Below are 5,558 nucleotides of genomic sequence, written 5' to 3' on the forward strand. Positions count from 1 at the left end.
GTCCGGACGCCGAATGAAGCGAAAGGCGTCGCGACGCCCGTACATCTGGGGTAGCTTTTGCGCCTGCGTCCATTTCTCCATTCTAGTCCCCTTCTGTCTTCCTTCCCTTCATTCTGTTTCTTTCTATCTCTCTCTCCACCCCCGTATTTACTGTCCTTTCTCGTCTGTCAAAGCAGTTCTTTGCGTCTTCGCGATGAAAGCGCGAATATAGTTCGGATCTCTTTAGGAATGATCGAGAAATCTTGGACGCGGCAATCCGTAAGGCACACAAGTGAAGATTTAATTTAAATCTTAATTGAAATCTTTTCTTGGAAATAAACCTATACGGAAAAAGTGTAAATTAAATTATTTGTTATCGTGATTTAAGACTCACTTACATAATTCCATACATTCTTATATCTTTTTTATTTTAAAATTGTGTAATATGTTGCGTAAATTGTATTTATCGAACAATGCTGTGGAGAAACTATACAAATAAGATTATTTTTATTTTATTCTTATGTAATCTTCTTTCTTACTGTCTTTATTTTTAACGGTATCTTTCCTTTGTAAAAGGAGAAAGAATATTTAGAAAACATTGGAAGCATCGTCACACTGGGAGATTTAATTTTATCAAATCACAACGCAGAGCTGCGATATTTGTGTACAATCGAATCGTGGCGCTATACAATTCTGCGAGAAAAGGAAACAGTCTAAATCTCGTGCGGGTGGTAGAGGGAGAAATCTGAGTTAACAATAGGAACCATTAAAATGTCGGCATACATTACTGGGCGGAAGAAAAATCCTGGTTCCTGGTCGCCTCGCATCAGAGTAGAACGCTTCATTTTTATTCTTCCTAGTTGCTATACTTTTCCTGGTTCTCTTTTATCGGTCCTTTCGCTTGTGATTCTCGTTAAAGCGCATCCCTCGCTAAAGTGCCTTGCTCTTTACTCGGGTTTGTCTCCTGTCATCGGCGCGCTTCGGTATCAGCCATCGGTATCAGCTTCCGGTTGCAACGATATGGGAGTGATCCCCGACTCGGCTTTGACGTAGCAATGTAATCTCCGCATCACTGAGAATTGCTTTTTCTCGCAACTGCATTCGTCGTTTGTCTCGTGTTAATAGAACGGCCCTTTCGCGAATGGAATCCACGTACGCGCTTCGGTATCTTTGAATAGCGAACGTAATTAGCACCTACAAATGTGGATTAGCGTTAGTAAATCGGAGTAATCGGTTCAGTAGAAGTGATCAATTGATTGGTATGTTCAGTTAATTAATCGAGTAATTTGCCTGAAAATTGGGGCGCTCTAAACGCATGGTGATGATGTACGAAAATACTGCGGTCGTAGATAGGGGAATGTTTCATGAATACACTCAGTTCCGTATTGTCATCACAGATTTGGTACTAAATGTTCTCTGATAATACGCAAACGCAATTCTCATATTACATATACATAAAATATGAGATTAAATGTCCGTATTTAACATTAAACATTCTAAATGGAGGATAATCGCGAAAAAGCGTAGAAATCTGGGCAGTTGCAATTCTTTTAATTAAATATTCTCTTCTCTTAAATATTTTTAGAATAGTGGGGTTAAAAACAAATGTTTATTTATTACTATTCATGTAAAAATACAAATAATTGTTTTTTTCAATTTCTTCGGAGATTTTCGAAGAAAGAAAAACTAAATAATATTTTATAATCTCGCATTATAAAAATTTCTATATATATTTCCTTGCGTTATAGTAACATTGTACTGCAGTCGTATTTAATGGAGCTCAGTGATGAATCTCCCTTCTTATTATTCTGTAATCTCCGTTGCAAAGTGCAGGCATTGCGCAATATCTCCTAATACACGTGACAGCGAGAATCATTTTGCATATGTGAAACAATTTGTAACAGCATCCCGGCGTTAATTTCTGTCATTAATACATGCCGTGCTGAGCTTTTCGTCTCTCAGAAACCTCCAAAGATATTCGTATGTCGTCTCTCCGAGCTTGTGAGGCTTACAATGAGCGCAGATAACAACGCGTAGCAATTCGTGTTCGATTGAAAACGTGCGCTTCGTATTTCCGTTCGAAACTCGTCGTTCAAAGTCGGTCCGTGCAGAAACTGGTATAATTTCAATGAATTCAATTTTCCCCGTTATACATAGACACGATGGAATAGTACCTTAGATCGCGTTTCCATAGTAATCCGTAAAGGGCGATAGGGGCTAAAGTGGATAGGGGGTTATAGTGACCAGCGCAAAGTTGCTCGTTTTAGTAAGGGGGGCTCGTTTAAGTGTAACGTTACGAAACAAGGCGGAGAAAAGTAATCAATAATTTTGCTAGTTATATACCTAAAGTTTTTATTACGCAAAATTCTATTCTTACTCTTTTTATCGAATCTATTATAATTTTAATATATTTTATTATTATTTAATTAATATTAAGAATTGTGAAAATTTAAACGCTATAGAATTTTACATTGTCTTTTAGATTTAATTCTTGATTTACTTTATTACAAACATTTTATGGCAAAATAATTCTTTTAACACATAGAAAGGATATTGAATTCTTATATAGAGATTACTATTTTATGCTCTCAGTATCTGGATATAAACTCATTGATTTTGAAGAGTTTGAATAAATTATTCCTTTTTTCCTTTTTTGGCTGCTTTTTCGCCTTTTTTGACCTTATTACTTCGTTTCTGTTTCTTCTTGAAGTTTTTTGCGGCCTCATGCATATTATATACCTAACACTGGAAAGCTATTACACTGAGTTGAGCGCGGAGAACGAGTTTTACATTAGGGCGAGCAAGAGCATGCCTTTTCTTAATGGTATCGCATTAGAAGCTTCCGTACGGATTTGTATGATTCTATATTTTATTTTCAATCGCGGATTATTCGGTTTGAAAAAACGTTTTGAAGCTAGAGCTTTCGGACGTTATATCATTGCACGTCTCATATAATGTTACGTTGTTTGACTCACGAAAGCATTTAGAATCACATGTGAGACAGTCAGCCTTAAATCTGAAATATAACTTTGTCTGCAAATGGGACATTTAATGGAGTATCCACTGCGCAATAATAATTATTTAAATGGGTTTAAATGCTCAAGGGAAATCGTTATTTTACGGTGCGTGAATTCGGTTTGTATCAATATTAGCGTTACGCATCGGCTCCTGCGTGCATTATTATTATATATCTAGAATAAATCATTAACTTCTCAGTTGTACTATATTGAACGCAATGCCAATTATTAATACATATTGTAACAAAACAACATGAATTGATAAGCATAATATACTTCTGAAATCTGTAGAATATAACTGGAGGAAATTCGACACACGTAACTCTATTAGAGTTGGAAAACATTGGAGATGTAATAATACACTTTGTGAAATATATTTGAGAAAAAGGTGAGAGCGAAAGGCTGGAAGTGCAATTTTCTGATAGGAGTTGTTATATTTTTTAAGTCTAATTGTAAGATGATACAATTGAATAATATTGTATAACGCATAAACAAATTACTACATACGGCGTAATAATATTAATGAATTATTGTATTATAAAAGAGTATCGTATTATAAGAGATGGTACTCTCCTAAAAAGTAACTCTGTTATAAACAAAATTTAAAATTACATCCAATTTTTGAGTTAGGAAAGTAAAAGCTTCTATTATTGTATTTCTCTCTTTCTCTCTCTTTCTCGCTCTCTTTCTTTTCGTTCTTATATTCTTCCTAGAAGTATTTCATAAAGTACATTATTATATTTTCAATATTTTATTGTAACTTTGTATCCTATATGTAATCTGCGGGATATATCTTGCTCTGAAATATACGATTTCGTACGAAACATATTTTCCATTCAAAATAGAGTACTTACATAAACTATCCTTGATGGAAAGATCAGACAAAGTTCATGCATAAATGTTTAATCATCTCGACGAATAATATTCGAATGTATATTCGATGACTTTCTGTTGGTTGATATGACATCTGAAATTTGCTGACAGGATTTCGACAATATCTCAATCGTGATAAAGAATAGTCGCAGCGTGTTAACAGTTATTTGTCACGAGAATACAACTTCGACATGGAATGGAAATCGTTGCTTGTACACAAATTGTTTCCGATACATTTCGATCAGACCTTTCTTATTTTTCTAACGTGACACGAATGATATACACCTTTAACTTTTTGGTCGTCCTCGAGAAAAAATACGGGGATTCAAAACTTATCTTCTCTTATATTAAATTTTCTGTCGTAAGTGATATATATGGGCCGTCCTAAACTAAGGACGGTATTAATTCTACGTGAAAAAATAACACGCGAAGGTATGAAGAAACATTTTTCTATATAATGTAAGTAAATGTTTAATTATACAATTGTGTCACTAAGAAAAATTATCAATAATATCAACATGTTATTGTAATTTTTATTGAGATGTCTATCATACTCAATGAACCTTGTTTGTATTAATTAAATTGTAATAATATAATAATTATGATCAAATATATATACACAAGAAAATGGAAACTTAAAAAAGAAAAAGAAAATTGAAACTTATAACGTGCAATCACAATAATTATAAATTAAAATAAATTATAATTAAACATTTACTTATATTAATTATCGCCAGCTTCTTGTCGATTAGCTACATATCTTTGCAAAAGAAAGAAATGTCGGTATTTTTATTTTCTGCAAGCACATATGTGAGATAGTACACTTTTTTATTTTTTAAGATGATCCTTGGGGATTATCTGTGATCTGGACAATATTTCGGTGGAACTCGAGAAAGACAAGGTATGAATCATTCTCGGGATGGTTCATACATTATTACGTCTCTAACTTTCACGAGCAGTGTTTTAGTATCTGCAAACTTCCTTGTCACCATTTCACAGATGATCAATGTCAGTTTGTTTTCCTTTTCCTGTTATTTTCTTATTTCTCGATCGATTGACGACAGTAATATCGAGGAGACTACCTTTTGCCAATTGTTTTCCACGGAGCACGATAAAGTGAATAACAGAACTCAATGTGTTCCAATAAACAGTGCTAGTGAAATTATAGCCGTTTCGTAATCCTGTCTTGTTTAACAGTGGCTGTTGTATAATGTTGTATTATTTTAACACTTTCTTTTTATTTATTTGCCGGTAATACGATATTTATGCTGTAAACGTGTTATTATATTGCAGTAGAGAACGATTACGAGTATAATGTGCGATCGTGTTACTTATTTAACGCAAACAACAGTACTCTATTTCGCAAAAAACAACGGTCCTCGTCGAATCGATGTCCCGAGACAGAGATTGAATTATTTCATTATATCAAATAATTACATTATCACTCCGTAGGTCATCGATTCAGAATTACAGAACATGTAAATAGCAGCTGCTGGAATTTCCAGATTCGTTCAGATGAATCTTCGCGCTGTTTTCTATTTAAACCAACTCACAGTATTGAGCTGCGAATTAAATCAATACCAAAATGAAGGAAGAATCTTGGATAATTTACGCTTGGCTACGAAAGTAGCTCGTAATAAACACATTGGAGAATATTTTTTATTAAAATTCACACATCGTATAAAATGT

This window comes from Temnothorax nylanderi, unplaced genomic scaffold, assembly GCF_030848795.1.
Source record: "Temnothorax nylanderi isolate EJ_2023f unplaced genomic scaffold, tnyl_v1.0 TNYL_tig0084_pilon, whole genome shotgun sequence".
In the NCBI taxonomy this organism is placed as follows: Eukaryota; Metazoa; Arthropoda; class Insecta; order Hymenoptera; family Formicidae; genus Temnothorax; species Temnothorax nylanderi.